At 40.6% G+C, this 16,966-nt stretch overlaps 1 pseudogene; it reads left to right on the top strand.

The window, feature by feature from the left end:
• LOC101611566 overlaps positions 1-16,482 on the top strand; it is a 142,891-nt pseudogene extending 126,409 nt beyond the window's left edge.
• Positions 16,483-16,966: the final 484 nt, after the last annotated feature.

Here is a 16,966-nt window from a genome sequence, read left to right as displayed (position 1 = left end):
TCCTGATTGTTTGGATCCTTACCAAATTTATGCGATTGTGAGGAAAACACCCCAAAACTTGGATATCACTGTCTAATGTTTCATCTTTACTAAATCATGCACAAAAACCAATGAAGAGTAGACTCTGTGTGTGGATAAACTCAGTGGAGTTTTTCAGGGATAGTCTCATGGGCTTGGGATTTCCAAGTAATTCACCTAGTATCCTGGGAGGTTTGCGTGGTGAGACAACTATGTTACTTTAGGCCTGATACAGAGACCATAGTGTATCAGAGCAGTTGGTAGCAGAATAAAAAGTTGCAACAGAGGGCTGGAGAGATGGCTCAGTAGTCAAGACACTGGCATGAAAAGCCTAATGATCTGGGTTTGATTCCCCAGTACCCACTTAAAGTCAGATTCATGAAGTGGTGCATGCATCTGGAGTTCATTTGCAGTGGCTAGAGGCCCTGGCACCCATTCTGTCTCTCTCTCTCTCTCTCTCTTTAAATAAAATAAAATAAAATAAAATAAAATAAAATAAAATAAAAATTAAAAAAAAAACAGCAACATATTGCCACTAGTGGAAACCAGCCTCCCAGCACAAGCAAGAAGAGGAAGAAGATGAAAGCCCAAGTTGTGGCCCAGACCCATGTGAATGGAGCACCTGCCACCAAGAGTCCAGTTCCAGACAGCTCCACCTAAAGCGCCAGCACCCCTGCCAGGACTCCAAATCTGCAGAAGAAAAAAGAGCAGCTGTCACAGGTGAATGGAGTCACTCCTGTGTCCCCAACAGAGCTCTCAGGCAAAAAAGTAGCGCAGGAAGTGTCTTCCCCCAGAAGGAGTCTTGAGCAAGTGCCCTGCCAAGGAAAAAGTCAAGGCTGTCTCTGTCTTTGGTCAGCAGGAGCCCCAGCCTATTGCAGAGTGGGGGCAAGACAAAGAAAGTGCCCAGGAGCAAGGAGCAGACACCCTGAGCACAGCCTGCTCTGCCTCCAGCAGCCTTAGAGACTTCTTTTTTCATAGAAGTTTTAATAAACAAGCCACTGTGTATGATTCCAGCCTCTGCTTTGGGGGTCCCCTGCAGTAAGCCCAGCCTGACCATCTTAGGAACCAATGCGCTAGAGTCAGTGCAGGTTGACACACTGGTCATGTGTAGATGCCCTGCCTCTTCCTAACCATTTCATCCCCAGAGCTGTCAGGACATGATTTAAATAGGTTTATTCCTTCATTTATAAGAGGAATATATTTGGCTTCTCTCTTAAGATTCTGAGATTCACAATCAGCAGCTCTAAAAAATAAAGGAATGGTTCAGCTTCTGGAAGGAAGAGGAGGCAAAAAAAAAAAGCAACATAAAAGAAAGAAAGGAACACAAAATAACTTTTTTTATGAATAGAGTATTAACATACTTACAGAATATCTCTGACAATATATCTTTGTAGTTGAGAGAGAATACATAAATAACATTATAGTTTGGCATCACCTCTCCTCAAAGCTTTGTTGAACCTGAAGGCATTTGTGAGTTGCAAGATGAACTCACTTTTTGAGGTGTGTTTTTAAAGATAGGGTTTCAAGCCAAGGATGACCTTAAAACTTCTGATCCTCCTGCTTCTACCTCGCAAGTGCTGCAATATCAGATGTGCAACACCGTGCCTGCTTTATGTAGTGCTGGGAAATTGAACCCAGTGAACTCAGGGCTTTGTACATGCTAGGCAAGCACTCTGAGCTGTATTTCCAGCCCATCCACTATCACTTAAATTGTCGGCCATTTCTCTTGTTTTTCTTCCCAACAGGAAATACCTCCATGATTCCTGTGTATGCAGGTGTGCATGCACATGAATGTGTGTGTGTAGCTTGAAAATTTGGTTTAAATAAATCATAATCATTTTAAGACATTTTCAAGGTATTATTGCTACTTCCCACCTTAGTTTTTCAGGAAGACTCCCAGTGGGTGGGAGCCTATGCCATTTGCAAAAGCATATTTGGTGGTTGGGGTGCACCTCAAACATCTTCCCCAAATACTTTTATTGAGAAACATTGCACTCCATCATCTACAAAGAAGGACAACTGAGTGCCAAACTTTAGTGGCAAGTTTAGCTTAGCTTAGCCTTTTCAATTTTCTGTTGTACATTTAGAAAGATAAGAGCAAGTGGAACTTGGGTTTCCAAGTATGTTTATAGAAAGAACCTTGGTAAATAATGCTAAAACATAATGTACCAGTAGCTATAAAAATGAAAGCATGAAAACATACATGGAGGATGGTCTAAGGGCATGAGGGCTTAAGTCATCGATTTGCTAACACAAATTACGATCACATGAAAATAATTTAAAAAAATCAAAGTAACAGGCTGAGTTATTTTATCTTTAGAGATCGGGTCTCAGCAATTGGTTTTTAATTTTTTAATTGAGATAGATCCTTGCCATGCATTAGCAATATATGTCTAGTGCCCCCAGCATATGCTGGTTTGCCCAGGAAGTTCCTGGTTTTCGTAAAGAATGCCCCATGCCTTCAGAATCCCTTTAGTCCTAAGCAATGTGTTTCACTTTTTATTCTAAATTCAAGGTACATCATTTATAATTGTAACTTTATGATTTTTTTGATACACATACAAATTGTACTTTCATTCTCCATGCTTCATTGGTTTTCCTCTTGAGTGTAAGACAAGTAACACTAACATTTTCGGTGAAGCTACTGACAGAACATGGAGAGATCACACTGGAATTTAGAAGGAGCCAGCTCCCTGATGGCTAGCCCTCACAGTACTGAACAGTGCTACATGAACTGCTGGAGTGAAATGGCCACCAACGTTGTAAACAAGCAGGAGATTCTTCAAGAGACAAAATCAGCTAGCTGGGCAAGATGTGCTCACCTGTGCAATGGCGGCACTCAGTCTAGGCAGATAACCAATGGCTCTCTGCTTGGATAAGAGGCCCTTTCAGTGGGGAGGAACTCATAGCTGGAACTGGGAACCAAGTCAGAATCCTATGGAGACAATGGGCATTGACTCCAATAATAAGCTATCACTAGTCTTTTGCAAAAAAGAGAGGCTACACCCATCAAAATCTCTCTTTATTAACTATGCCTAGCCCCGTTAGCCCACACTGCTCTCTCTGTTGAACATGTTTTTATTTCTCTATTTATTTTTATTAACAGAAGGCAGTAAAAACTGGGGAGAACCCAAAATCCATCCACATGACAAGAAAAGATAGCTGAATCCCTATCATGAGATGAGCCACCTCTTGTACAACAGCCAGGGGCCAGGTGAAACGGCAGGGGAAATGGCCAGTTAGACATGAGTGCTGTTCTCATTGCAAGCCTGACAACCCATGCCAAGGAAATGGCAATATACACCAGGGATACTCAAAGCATATCAAAGCAGAAATCTAGAAGTTGCTATGAGCTCAGTAGCAAACTTGACTTATAACCTACCCACCAAGGCTCAGGGAACATTGCAGAAGAGGTTGGTGAAAAGATTGTAAGGGTGGCACTGCCCCTCCCTCCAACAACTGCTGCATTTATAACCATCAACCCCCATGGTGAATACAGTAATACCACTGGGAATGGGCATCAGTGGAATTGGGGGCGGGAGGAGAGGAGAGGAATGGGACCAAAAATGATTGGTCCACACAATAAAGTTTCTAATTAATAAAAATGAAAACCAAAAATTTATTAAAAATAAATCTCTGTGATTATAAAGCTATGGTTTTGAAGCAAACCACACTTCCAAAGGAAGAAGGCAAAATGCTATTTTTTTTTTAAATTTAATTTATTAGTTTTCTTTTCGGTAAATACAGACAGTTTGGTACCATTATTTAGGCTCATCTGTGATCTACCCCCTCCCATTAGACCCTCCTTATTATTGAAAATGGGTCGTGCATTGTGGAGTTAGCCCCCAGTTATTAGTATGATAAATGTCTCTGAAAATCATGACCCAACATGTAACTCTGACATTCTTTCCGCCCCCTCTTCCACAAGATTTCCCTGAGCCATGTTGGGTTCATTTTTGGTCTGCTTCAGTGCTGAGGTGTTGGGGGCCTCTGAGGCTCTGGCTCTCTGATTTGGTAGGAGTTGATTTTTCTCTGCATTGATCTCCTTCCCCTTTGTGCTGGTATCCAGTTCACGGGAAAACATCACCCTTGCTTATTTCGCCAGTTGTCCTTAGTTTCAGTTGGGCCCCTTCTGAGGTATGTTGGGGCAGCTCTCTTCTTAGGATCTGCATCTATCTGGAAAAGAGAAGCAGATTCTCCAACGGAGAGTAAGTTAGCACCCAGAAAATTGAGATAACACTTACTTTTTTGATAGACAGTATGATAGGTGTAGGCCCTCTTATACCCCGTGATTGATGGTAGCTTGATATTGTAGAGTGGGCTTGTGTTTGGGTATGGTTCTGACTTGTTTCCCAGCTCCAGCTAAGGGTCTAGTACCACTGAGTGGATCAGTTAGCCAAATCAAGAACAATTGATTCCTCACCATGGCTGTGTACCACTATTGCACTTGTGTGGGTATCACATCCTGTTAATTGTTGCTACTTAGGTTAAACAATGTGTTGCTTGGACAGATCTTGGTCACTTCCCCCAGTCGCCTATGTAGCGCCTTCTGGCACTAGACACGCTGACTGTCTGGGGACTGACTCTCTCCTGGCTTCCAGCCATGTCATTCCATTTTACGTGTCAGCTGCGTATGGAGTCTTCAGCAATAGGGTCTTACCACTGGCCTTTGGTGGGTCATCAATTACTCTGACAGAAGTCTGTCATTGTTTTGGGAAACCTTGTAGGTTTCTCTGATCAAAAGCTCATGGTGGATTGTAGGCCCAAGCTGGAAGTGGGGGTTACAGGTCAGTGTCCACTAAGAAATTGAGGAAAAAGATAACTAATATACAAGAGTTAGAGAGGAGAGAGATAGAGGGGAGAGGGGGAGAGGGAGGGAGGGAAGATGTAGGAGATTTAGGTCAGTGTTGATCCTACCCTCTCCAGTGTCTTGTGGTTCAGGTGTTTCCTGTAAGGGACTAGTGAAGGTTCAGTCATTTGGTCTGTCTTTTAGGAAGTAGAATTTTATGGTACCATTGCCGTTTGGGTCCGGATTACTGTTTTCCACCCTTTGATTCCCTCCCCGCCCTCCCATCCATCTTATTGTCTAGTCCATGAGGTACTTGCTGGGTATGTAAGGCATCTTGGGCAAATTCAGGTTAGGTGTTGCAGATGAGTGAGACTATGTGTCGATTTTTTTTTCTGTGATTGGATAAGTTCGCTGAGAATGAGCTGTTCCAGAAGCAGAAGCATCTAATGCTGAAAGTGGTATTTCCTAAATTGGATGCTTGGCAGGTGAGTCGATGTTCTAGGAATGCCTCTCAAATGATCATAAAGTCTGGCTTCAGGGTGTGCATGCATGTGTTTGTACTATACATTTTTTGGACATATGAATTTTCCTTAAAGAACATTTTCTCTAATGTAATGGAAGGGGGAACAGATGTGAGGGTCATTGTTCTTAGGTAATTAAGGACTTCTGTTTTCTGATGTAAGCATTGTGAACTTGGTTTTGCAGCTAGCTGTACATTTTGATACCTTGTGTTTTCATTAGATAAACTTTAAAAGATTATCTACAGGTGGGGTTGTAATTGGGTGTGCAGGTCACTCATTTGTCATGACTGGTGGTTTGAATGTACAATGTCCTCCATAGCTCCTGGTGAGGCCTCCTACCTAGTTGCCAGCTGGTGGGACCTTGGGGAGGTTGCGAGGGGCAGACTTTGAAGTGGGTTGGTCTATCTGACTGGAAGTTTAATGTTAGCTTGCTCTCCTGCTTGCCCTGCCTGCCCTGACGCTGAGGTACAGATATGTGATGACCCAGTGACCCGCTCTGCCATGCTTTCTGCACTGTGATGGAGCTTCCCCCACAAACCATAAGCCTGAAATAAAGCCTTTCCTCCCATGAGCTGCTTCTGCCTGGGTATTTTTTCCTAGCAATCAGACAGTAAAATTGGTTGTCTCTGGATGTGTAGAATTGTTTCTTTGGCTCATTGTTTGGAAATTACATAAATATATATATATATGTATATATATATATATATGGACACACATACATACATATATATATATATACATATATATGTATATATATGGAGAGAGAGATATTATATATATAGATTATGTATGTATATATATTGATCAATAGATAGATAGATTACTTCCTGCTGACAAGGAATAGAGCTAGTAATAGAGCCAGTAATAGAGCTAGTAATAGGGTTTTAGGAAAAGCCTGTTCTCAAGGCTCATCATTATATTGTTACAAAAGTATTACTAGTGAAGAAAGTTAGTTTGTACTGATATCCAAGTGGGTGATAGGGTCGGTCAGGCTTTGTCATCCTGAAGAAAGTTTAATCTAGCTGGGCATGGTGGAGCACGCCTTTAATACCAGCGCTTGGGAGGCTGAGGTAAAAGGATTGCTGTGAGTTTGAGGCCAGCCTGAGACTACAGAGTGAATTTCAGGTCAGCCTGGGCTAGAGTAAAACCCTGCCTTGAAACACTAAAAAGAAAAAAAAAAAATAGTCTCCAAGGAAATGCACATTTGAAGTAGGTCATGTGGGTGGATATGCCACCAGTAGGTGTTGAGTGGATTGAGACAGTTCAGAACAAAAAGACATGGGATAAAAATACAGTTTGAAGCCAGCTGTGTGGCTCACACCTTTAATCCCAGCAGCTGGGAGAGGTAGGAGGAGTGCTATGAGTTCAAGGCCACCCTGAGATTACATAGTGAGTTCCAGGTCATCCTGGGCTAGAGTAAGACCCTACCTTGAAAAACAAAAATAAGTAAATAAATAAAATTTTGAAACATCAAAAAAAAAAAAAGTTTTGTAGGAGAGCTAATAAGGGCTACTTTGTAGAAAAATCATCCTAACTGGGGCCAATAGTTAACACAATACATAATGCAGTCTGAGTTAATGATTTTTGGTCAAATGTGTAAGTAGCTGAATAACTGAGAGTAACCAAAGTGAAAACATTGTGCAAAGCAGGTAACAGGCACAGGCTGCGACAACTGTTGGGGAATTCAGAGCATTTTAAGTGATTTAATCTCAAGTTCTGCTGAAAAATCAGACTCTATGTACTGAGCAACAAATTATACAGTCTGTCAGTGTTATTTAACTTGTGTTAGAGAAGGATAATTACAATGGTATAGAGGGTCACAGAAAAGGTACAACAAAAATGGTATGGAGAGATGGCTTAGCAGTTAAGGCACTTGCCTGCAAAACCCAAGGACCTATGTTTAACTCTCCAGATCCCACATAAAGCAGCCACACAAGGTGGAACATGCATCTGGAGCTCGATTGCAGTGGATGGAGGCCCTGGTATGCAATTCTCTCTCTCATAAAAATACAAAAAAGTATGCTAAATATATAATAAATAAATATATGCTAAAATATTCTTTTGCAGATATATGCAGAGAGTGTTTTTAAAATGGTGGATAATAAGTTTGTAGAGTCACCAAACATTACATTGACTTTAAAAAGACATTTACAACTGTCATTACTTTGCTGTTAAATTTATTTAAAAATCCATCAAATTTTCAAGATTTATTGTCATTTAGTAGGGACTTTCCATATGGAGGTACTTTATATGTTTTTCTTTGTTCATGCCTGTGTATTTTAACTTTTTTATTGACAACTTCTATAAATATAAACAATATGCCCATGATCATAATCCTGTCCCACACCCCTCCACTTTCCCCTTCTAAATTCTGCCTCCACAGAATCTTCTTTCCAACTAGTTTCTCTCTCTTATTTTACTTTCTTATTTTGATGTCATAATTTCTTTCTTCTATTATGTGGGCCTTATGTAGGTAGCATCAGCCGCTGTGAGACCATGAATCCCATAGCTACTTTGTGTCTGGAACATGGGATTATAAGCACTCCTCCCCTTCTTGCATCCTTTTCTCTACATCTTCTGCAATGGGCCCCAGCCTTGGTGTGATAGAGATGCTTCATTTCATGCTGAACACTCCATTGTCACTTCTCAGCCCTTTGGAGAATTTTAAGTCATCCAAGTAATCACCATCATCTGAAAAGAGAAGCCTCTCTAACAGAAAGAGTAGTATTAATATATGGAAATAAACAAGTATTTAGAAGGTAATTTGATGGGTATAATATATCCATTTAGCTAGCAGTCATTCCCATTCCCCTAGTGCTTATAACCTCCCCAGCCATAGGCCTTTGATTAGCTTTCCAATGCCAGGCACGAATTCTGTCCATGGAGCAGTCCTAAAGTCCAATCAGAGCTCAGTGGTTTCCCCTATAACAGACATGCCATCATTGTACCAGTTGGTATATTTGGCCTGGATAGCCAGGCATAAAACTTGCAGGGTCCTCGTATGGTTAATAGCACTGATGGCTTTTCTCCCCAGCAGGCTGCATGTGCCATTTCAGCATCCTGACAGCTAGTCAACAGGGAGGAGGCTGGCTTCCAGCTCAGCTCCAGCTTGATTTCTCAGTGACCTGCATCCCAAGCATGTGAAGTCTTTAGCAATAGGGTCTTACCATCTGGTTCTGGTGGGTAACCAACAGCCTTGGCAATAGCTTATAATGTTTTGGAGGTATCAGTGGTCTCCCTGACCAACATATTTTTCTAATACAATCTATGGCTTCTGGCTACCACATTATACTTTACATTGCTTTTTTTGAATTTAATATTTTAAAATATTTTATTTATTTATTTGAGAGAGAGAGAGAGAGAGAGAGAGAGAGAGAAAGAGAAAGAGAGAGAGAGAGAGAGAGAGAGAGAGAGAGAGAGAGAAATAGGAAGATAGAGATAAAATGGGTGCACGAGGACCTTTAGCCACTGCAAACAAAATTCAGATGCATGTGGCATCTTGTGCATCTGGCTTATGTGCATAGCGGGGGATCAAACCTGGGTCCTTAGGCTCTATAGGCAAGCAACTTAACTTCTATGCCATCTCTCTAGCCCTGCATTGCTTTTTGAAATCTTTTTAGTTAGAAGTGTATATCATAACAATATATAAAGAAATTTCTTTGAGTGTGGCTTTGAAAGGCTTATATGAATACATATCTGAAAAATCATATAAAAGTAGTTTTTCTTCTTCTGTTATAAAGGATTCATGCTTGAACATTATAATTAGTTTGGTGACCTTGACTTTTTTTTTGTTTTTTTTATTTTTAGAGGTAGGGTCTCACTGTGGCCCAGGAATTCACTATGTCTCAGGGTGGTCTCAAACTCACAGTGATCCTCCTACCTCTGCTCCCCGAGTGCTGGGATTGAAGGCATGTGCCACCATGCCTAGTTCGACCATGACTTTTTGCCATCATTGCCAAATATTCAATCACTACTATATGGATTTGTGTTCTTGACATATGTGAAATAACTGGCACACTCCTGAGGTGTATGAATCTGGATTTAGAAGGAGGGGCTTCTTGCTCATTAACCTGGGAAAAGATTGTGCTGTAGGTAGACACTGGCAATTTATTTTATGATGTTGTTTATTTGGGGTTTAAGAAAGCATTTTATCACTTAGCCTAATAAATTAGTAAGTTATGGTTTATAATGGAAGAAGGAATTGTCTTTGGCTTAAAAACAACAGATTTAAGGCTGGAGAGATGGCTTAGAGATTGCTTGTAAAGCCCGACAGCCTGAGTTTGATCCCCCAGTGCTTTCATAAAGCCAGATGTACAAAGTTGCACATGCATCTGGAGTTCATTTGTAGTAGCAGTTGGCTGTGTGTGCCCATACCCATACCCTTTCTTTCTCTCTCTCAAATAAATAATATTTAAAAAGAAAAAAAAAAGATTCTTTATAGAAAGGTATAGAAGTAATCTTGAAAATCACTAAATGAATGGAAATAGCGTTCATTAATATGGTGGTTTGATTCAGGTGTCCCCCATAAACTTAGGTGTTCTGAATGCTAGGTTCCCAGCTGATGGAGATTTCAGAATTAATGACTTCTGAAAGCAGTGTATTGTTGGGGGTGGGCTTATGGGTGTTATAGCCAGTTTCCCCATGCCAGTGTTTGGCACATTCTCCTATTCCTGTTGTCCAACTTATGTGGGCCAGAGGGTGATGTCCACCCTCTGCTCATGCCATCATTTCCCCCTGCCATCGTGGAGCTTCCCCTCAAGCCTGTAAGACAAAATAAATCTCTTTTTCCCCACAAGCTGCTCTTGGTTGTATGATTTCTACCAGTAATGCAAACCTGACTGCAACAATTAGTAAACATGAATAAACACATAAATAAACACTACTAAAAAGTACATAAGTGTTTTCGAAACAGTTTTATATATGATAACAGATTAGTAAAAAAGATGTGTTTTATAGTGAAGGAACTCTTGTCTATATGGGTGGGATAGCATCGGTCATACCCACATGTTCAGAAACCATCAGGAAAGGGGACTTGGTGAGCTGTTTGATAGAGCTTCTGACATGGAGACTGCAATTTTGTTTTTTCATGAGCTGAAATGTATCTAAGTCCTGCACATTTGTGGAGCCGCTGCTTCTGTTGGAGGTTATGATTAAACAGATATGTTGAGTATAACCCTAGATCAGATATGCCTTTATAGGCTGATACAATGGAAATAAAAATCTCACTTAACCATCATACTTTGGAAATGAGGAAACCGTATGGTAGTTTCGCAAGTCATTGAGATGACAGGATTTTATGGTGGCTTGGGGCTTCATTTTGGTTTTTCCAGTATAAAATTTTGTTGTTCTTTTTACACTAAATACTAAAATCTAGCTCTGCATCATTTCCCTCTTCTGTAAACTAGACATCATCATCCTTTATATAGTTTATCATATTAACCAGTGTGAGCATTAGCTAAATGGGAAGTAAGAATTAAGGACATAGGAAGAAGCCAACATGTGAAGCTATCGTCATCATCATCATCATCACTACACCATCATTTCAGTCTTACTTTGTCTTAGTCTGCTCAAATTACCATGAACTTGGTAAATTGGGCACCAAAGAAATTTATTCCTTCTCGTTCCAGAGGCTGAGAAATCAAGAACATGATGTCAGCACATTCAACATGTGGTGAAGGTTCACTTCCAGGTCCCTGGTCAGATGACTTCTTAGTGTGTTCACAGACGGGAGAAAAGGTGAGGGGCCTCTCTGGGCTCTCCTGTGTTGAGGACTCTACCCTCATGACTGAATCCCCCCCTGAGAGCCCTTCCTTCACAAACTATCACAGTAAGGGCTAGGTTTTTTGCACATGAATTTTGAAGTCAGAGAAATAAGCAAGACATGTCTTAAAAAATATCAAACTGTTAGAGGCTGGAGAATGGCTTAGCAGTTAAGGCTCTTGCCTGTGAGTCATAAGGACCCAGGTTCTATTCCCCAGTACTCATGTAGGTCAGATGCACAGGGTGGCACATGCATCTGGAATTCGTTTGCAATGGCTAGAGGTCCTGGCATGCCATTTTCTCTTTCTCTGCCTGTCTCTCTCCTCTCTCTATCTCAAATAATTAAAAAAAAAAACAACTGTATACTATCATAGGAGTTGCAATGTGACATTGGCAATGAAAAACAGAGAAGCAGATTATCAGTCATGTGGAGGAGAACACAGAACAGTAGAAAGATTAATAAGAGTGCCAGAGCAAGAGAGTTTGTTTGGGGATCCTCTGCCATTTCCTAACAGTAACACCATAGATACTTTAGATGTAATTTTAACAGGCTCAGCTTTCCTCAGTTAACAGTAATAAGGCCTGTGCTCAGAGTGTCATATGCACACTCATGGATGTGTTACAAATTGACATGATATACTTTTTTATATTATGAATAAGTAAATACTGTTTTTTTTAGTAAATACTTTTTAAAAGTGCTTCAGTTGACTCATCAATGTAAGTCAATATAGCCAGGGAAAAAAGATGTTGGCCTCATTTTGGAATGTATACATAAAGCTTAGGTCTCAGTTTTAATAACAGAATACTGATTTTTTTGCATGTGCTATGTGCTTGTGTGTGTGTGTGTGTGTGTGTGTTCATGTTCAGATGTGTGTGAGTGCCCATGTGATGATGTGGAGACCAGAGGTCAGCATCAAGTATCTTTCTCCACATTATTTCTTGAGCCAGGATCTGTCATGGAACCTCAAATTGCCAGTTGGGGTGGCACGCACCTTTATTCCTACCACCCTGGAGGCTGAGGTAGGAGGATGGCCCTGAGTTTGAGGTCATCTTGGGCTACAGTAAGACCCCAGTTCAACAAAAACGAATCTAAAACTCACCAATTCAGCTGGACTAGCCAGTCAGCAAGCCCAGGGGCTGTCTCTTTAGTATTTGCGATCACACCTGGCTTTTACATGGGTGCTGGGCAGCTGAAGTCAGTCCTCATGCTTACATGAAAACACGTTACTGATCAAGCCATCTCCTTTTTTAGATGTCTTAATGACAGCTATAGATACCATTTAAGCATTTCTTTTACCTTTAACTTTCAAACTGTTTACATCATACATACATGCACACACATGTGCAAATCTTATTAGCATGCTTTTAGTATTGAATTATTCAACTTGATATCAGGGTGCCAGTATTGAAATACTGCTGATAAAGTCACATGTGTGGTATATAAGTATTATGCTAGATTTTGTCTATTACATTTATTTAAAATCCGAGAAGGTTGTTTCCTATCTTATGAGGCTAACAGAAGGAACACTGTCTTGTCATAGCATATTATATCACTCATCTCAACAGAATGAATTATGGGCATTAACAGTAGAAGTTAATTCTCCCACTGTATAGAGAGATGCTTTATATTGATAGAAACTAACCCTGGCATTTCAATGTGCATATCTTTATACCTGACTTGATATTGTTGATTTCTATGAAAATTAGGAGACATGTGCTTTAAAATATTGAGGTCAATGTAGTCTGCCACAAAAAAATAAGAAAAAAATGGAAGAATTGATGGTTTTCTCTGTCCTTTCAAAAATAAAATTCAACAGACATAAATTAGTTAGGGTACATTACATATCTACTGCTACATTAATGATTTAAAAACTTAACACCTTAAAATTAAGCCTTCACTTAAAGTTAAGACCTGACTCCAGGCCTCTCACACTGAGTCAGAGGAGCTGTTGGTCAGGACCACACTCTTCTTTTTAATTTGTTTATTTTTATTTATTTATTTATTTGACAATGACAGACAGAGAGAGAAAGAGGCAGATGCATGCCAGGGCCTCCAGCCACTGCAAATGAACTCCAGACAGTACACCCCCTTGTGCATCTGGCTAAAGTGAATCATGGGGAATCAGGCCATGAACTGGGGTCCCTAGGCTTCACAGGCAAGCGCTTAACCGCTAAGCCATCTCTCCAGCCTAGGACCACACTCTTATCTGAAGGCTCAAATGGAGAGCGCCTTCTGAGTGAGTCCCATGGTTGCTGCAGTACTCAGCTCTTCACACACCGGGGACTGAAAGCTTCATTCTTTTTCTTTTCTTTTTTTTTTTTTTTTTTCAAGGTAGGATCTCACTCTACCCTAAGCTGATTTGGAATTCACTCCCTAGTCTCAGAGCAGCCTTGAACTCATGGCAATTCTCCTCCCTTAGCCTCCCAAGTACTGGGATTAGAGGTGTGTGCCACCACGCCCGGCCAAGAACTTCATTCTTTTTTAATATTTTATTTATTTATTTAGTTAATTAGTTAATTAGTTGAGAGAAAGGTGGGGGGGGAGAGAAAAAAAAGATCACTGGAATGCCAGGGCCTCCAGCCACTGCAAACGAACTCCAGATGCATGCACCCCTTTGTGCATCTGGCTTATGTGGGTCCTGGAGAATCAAACTGGGGTCCTTAGGCTTCGCAGGCAAAAGCCTTAACTGCTAAACTATTTTCCAAGCCCCATCAAAACTTCCTGATTCTTTGCCAGGGACCTCCTTTGGCTACCTACTCCTCCTTGGGACTGCTCACAGCAGAGAACTGGCTTTCTCTACAGTACCAAGAGGGATGTGTAGAGGGTTTATTAGCTAATCTTGGAGATGACACAGTCACTTTATGCCACATCCACTGTCACACACAACCCTGGTGGAAAGTAGAAGAGTGCTCTACAGATGTGTGCATAGCAGGAAACAAGAATCATCACCGGGAATCACAGAGGAAGTGGCTTCCCATCACCTGTAGGCAGAAATGGAGTGCTTCCCTACTTCGTTCACGAGGCTAAGTCTCCTGTCTTAGAGGAGGTTTGTGTGACACTGCCCGGTAAACTTAATGAAGTCCTTATCTTACTGTTTACTTAGTGTAAAAAGCAGAAGGTACTTAACTGTCCAAACAGACATTTGCTTGTATTCTTCCATAGCGTTCTCCACAGAGAACTTGGCCTGTTTGATCAGGCTTGAAAAGTTTTGACCTTCCCTGTAAAGCAAATTGAAAGGAGGCTTTACTGAGGACATTCATGTAAGATACAAGAAGTCTTTCTATCTCATTCCATCCCTGAAGTCCACCTTCACAAAGCTATTTATTTATACCCAGGGCTGGGCTTTAAGATAATGCTTTTCTAATTTAGGATTCAGTTCTCCTTCATGAAAAAGAATAACCTAAAACTGAGATCATTTTCACTTGACTCTATGGGCAAGGTCACAGTGAGTGATCTGTGGTCAGTTTTCATGTATAATAAGACCTGAAGATTTGGTGAAAATAAGAATTCTAATGTATCTATAATGATTTGTCAAAGTGATTGCACTTGGCTGGGATGGAAGGAATTTATTTAACTTAAATTGTGTATGCTTTTCACTGAGAACAGATACATTGATGAATATTTAAGTTTTCCTCTCAATTCAACCTGGCTTTATTTTTCTTTTCTGTCCTCTTTTTTGACATGCAGACTTTAATCCTTGCTGTGCAATTGATTCTGAACATCTGATGAGTGGCAGGCCAGTCACAACCCCAAGGTCTATTTCTAGAAACTACCACATCTCTTTGCATATCTGTTTATCCTGCAATTTGTGGTTGAACTTAAAGATTTATGCAAATATATCAAGGGGTAATAATTGCTTTTCTATTCCCCTAAGCTGCAGATGGCTTGAGAATGGTGGGAAAAGAGCATAATCTTTATTTGGAAAATGGTGCCGCTGTTCTCAGCCTGTTAACCACACGTGGAGGACGTCACTTTTGTTCTCAAAGTGCTCTCCACAGGTGGTGCATGTCCATCCCCTGCACTGTGTGACAGCCAACACCCTCCACTGGCAATAATGTTCTTTCCATTGTAGACCTGTCATGTGAATTTATCAGTTCAATAGGATATACATGAACCCAACATAAGCCATTTTCTAGCAGGAAAAGTTCTCCATCAGCTTAAGTCCCCACATAAAGCAGGGGAGAGGAAGGTTTCAGTAGGCCTCACACCCATGAGTGGAAAAATACATGTCTGCTCTTTTAAGCTATAGAAATCTGGGGGTTACTTATTTTCATAACCCAACCTGAAGAATGTATCAATTAGCTGTGTAATGGCCATGTGCTTCAATGGTTCATGTAGTTTCTGTCAAAGCTGTCAATCATAGAATAGGATGCTACTTTGTATTTTCTGTCAAGAAAGAGTTGCTTTCTCCAGTTGTCATTTCACACATTAGAAAGGAATAAGCAATAGCACTTTTAACTGTTCAGGACATCCATATATTTCCCAGCTTTCTATCAAAGATGATCAATAGTCTAGGTGTGGTAATAGTTTAAGTTCAAAAAGTATGTGTGGTAAATGTTCACTTACTTTAAACATTTGGCATTGGAAATTTCTCAGTAAAATGCCTACTTAGGGAAACCACTGGGGTATTCATTTATTTGCTCGTTAATTCATCAGTTATTACCCATATGAGATGTGGGAAGGTAGTAACAGGAGTAGACCGGTGTTTGGATTTTAGAGAAGGAAATAAACTGAGAGTTGTGGGAATCTGAGGAGGAACCACAGAAAGGTGAAGTTCTAGTGATTCTTTCCAGTACCCATGGAATTTTGAGTTTTGCCAACCAGTCCCAAACATAAATATTCCAAATGCAGATACTACCTACCAGAGACAGACTGACATAAATCTGAGGGCAGATAGTAAATTCTAATGCCATGTGAAAAATTTTCACAGCTATGTCATTTTGTCCCTGTATGGTTATCAGTATGATCTACTTCTTTCCCCCTGTGGGCAGTTCTTGTAAAAATGGGGAAACAGCTTTTTCCGTGCTGAGAGCACTCCTGCCAACATGGCAAATGTCCTGTAACTCGTAGGACTTTCTACAAGAAGTGTGGCAAGCACCAGCCCCACAACGTGACCCAGGACAAGAAGGGAAAGGAGTCTGTATGCCCAGGGAAGCGGCGTTATGACAGAAAGCGGAGTGGCTACAGTGGGCAGACTAAGCCTATATTCCAGAAAAAAGGCTAAAACTAAGAAGAAGATTGTGCTGAGGCTTGAGTGTGTTGAGCCCAACTGCAGATCTAAGAGAATTCTGACTATTAAGAGACGCAAGCATTTTGAACTGGGAGGAGATAAGAAGAGAAAGGGCCAAGTGATCCAGTTCAAAGCCAATTTTGCTATGAAGACAGTAAAATGAGACTATTTCGCTTAAAAAAAGTGGGGAAACAAGGAGTATCTGTGTGTTGCTCCAGTGAGTTATTAATGAGGGCAAAATTGAGACTTCCATATCCTACTTCTCAAAACAAAAATCTAGATTTCATGGTGGTAGTAATGACAACATTGTAGCCTGGAAAGAGAGTGGTGTGTCAAGAGAAAGTATGTTCAAAGAACAGATATAAGAGGCACGCAAGGAGAGAGTGGAAATCTCATGATGACTGTTTAGAACTGTGAAGAAGAGATTAATGTTGGAGAAACTTTCCCAGGTTGTTTCTGTTTCTATCCTTGAAATTTTTTGAAGTACAGAGTATAATTAGTTTTGACAAATGCATATTTTATTTGTTTATTTACTTATTTATTTTTATTGACATCTTCCATAATTATAGAATCCCTCCCCCACTTTCTTCTTCACAGCTCCACTCTCATCATATCCTCTCCCCCGCTCAATCAGTTTCACTTTTGTT

The sequence above is a fragment of the Jaculus jaculus genome, chromosome 5 (assembly GCF_020740685.1).
Source record: "Jaculus jaculus isolate mJacJac1 chromosome 5, mJacJac1.mat.Y.cur, whole genome shotgun sequence".
Taxonomy (NCBI): domain Eukaryota; kingdom Metazoa; phylum Chordata; class Mammalia; order Rodentia; family Dipodidae; genus Jaculus; species Jaculus jaculus.
Note: the sequence above shows the minus strand (reverse complement) of the source record. Positions and strands in the feature narration are given on the sequence as shown.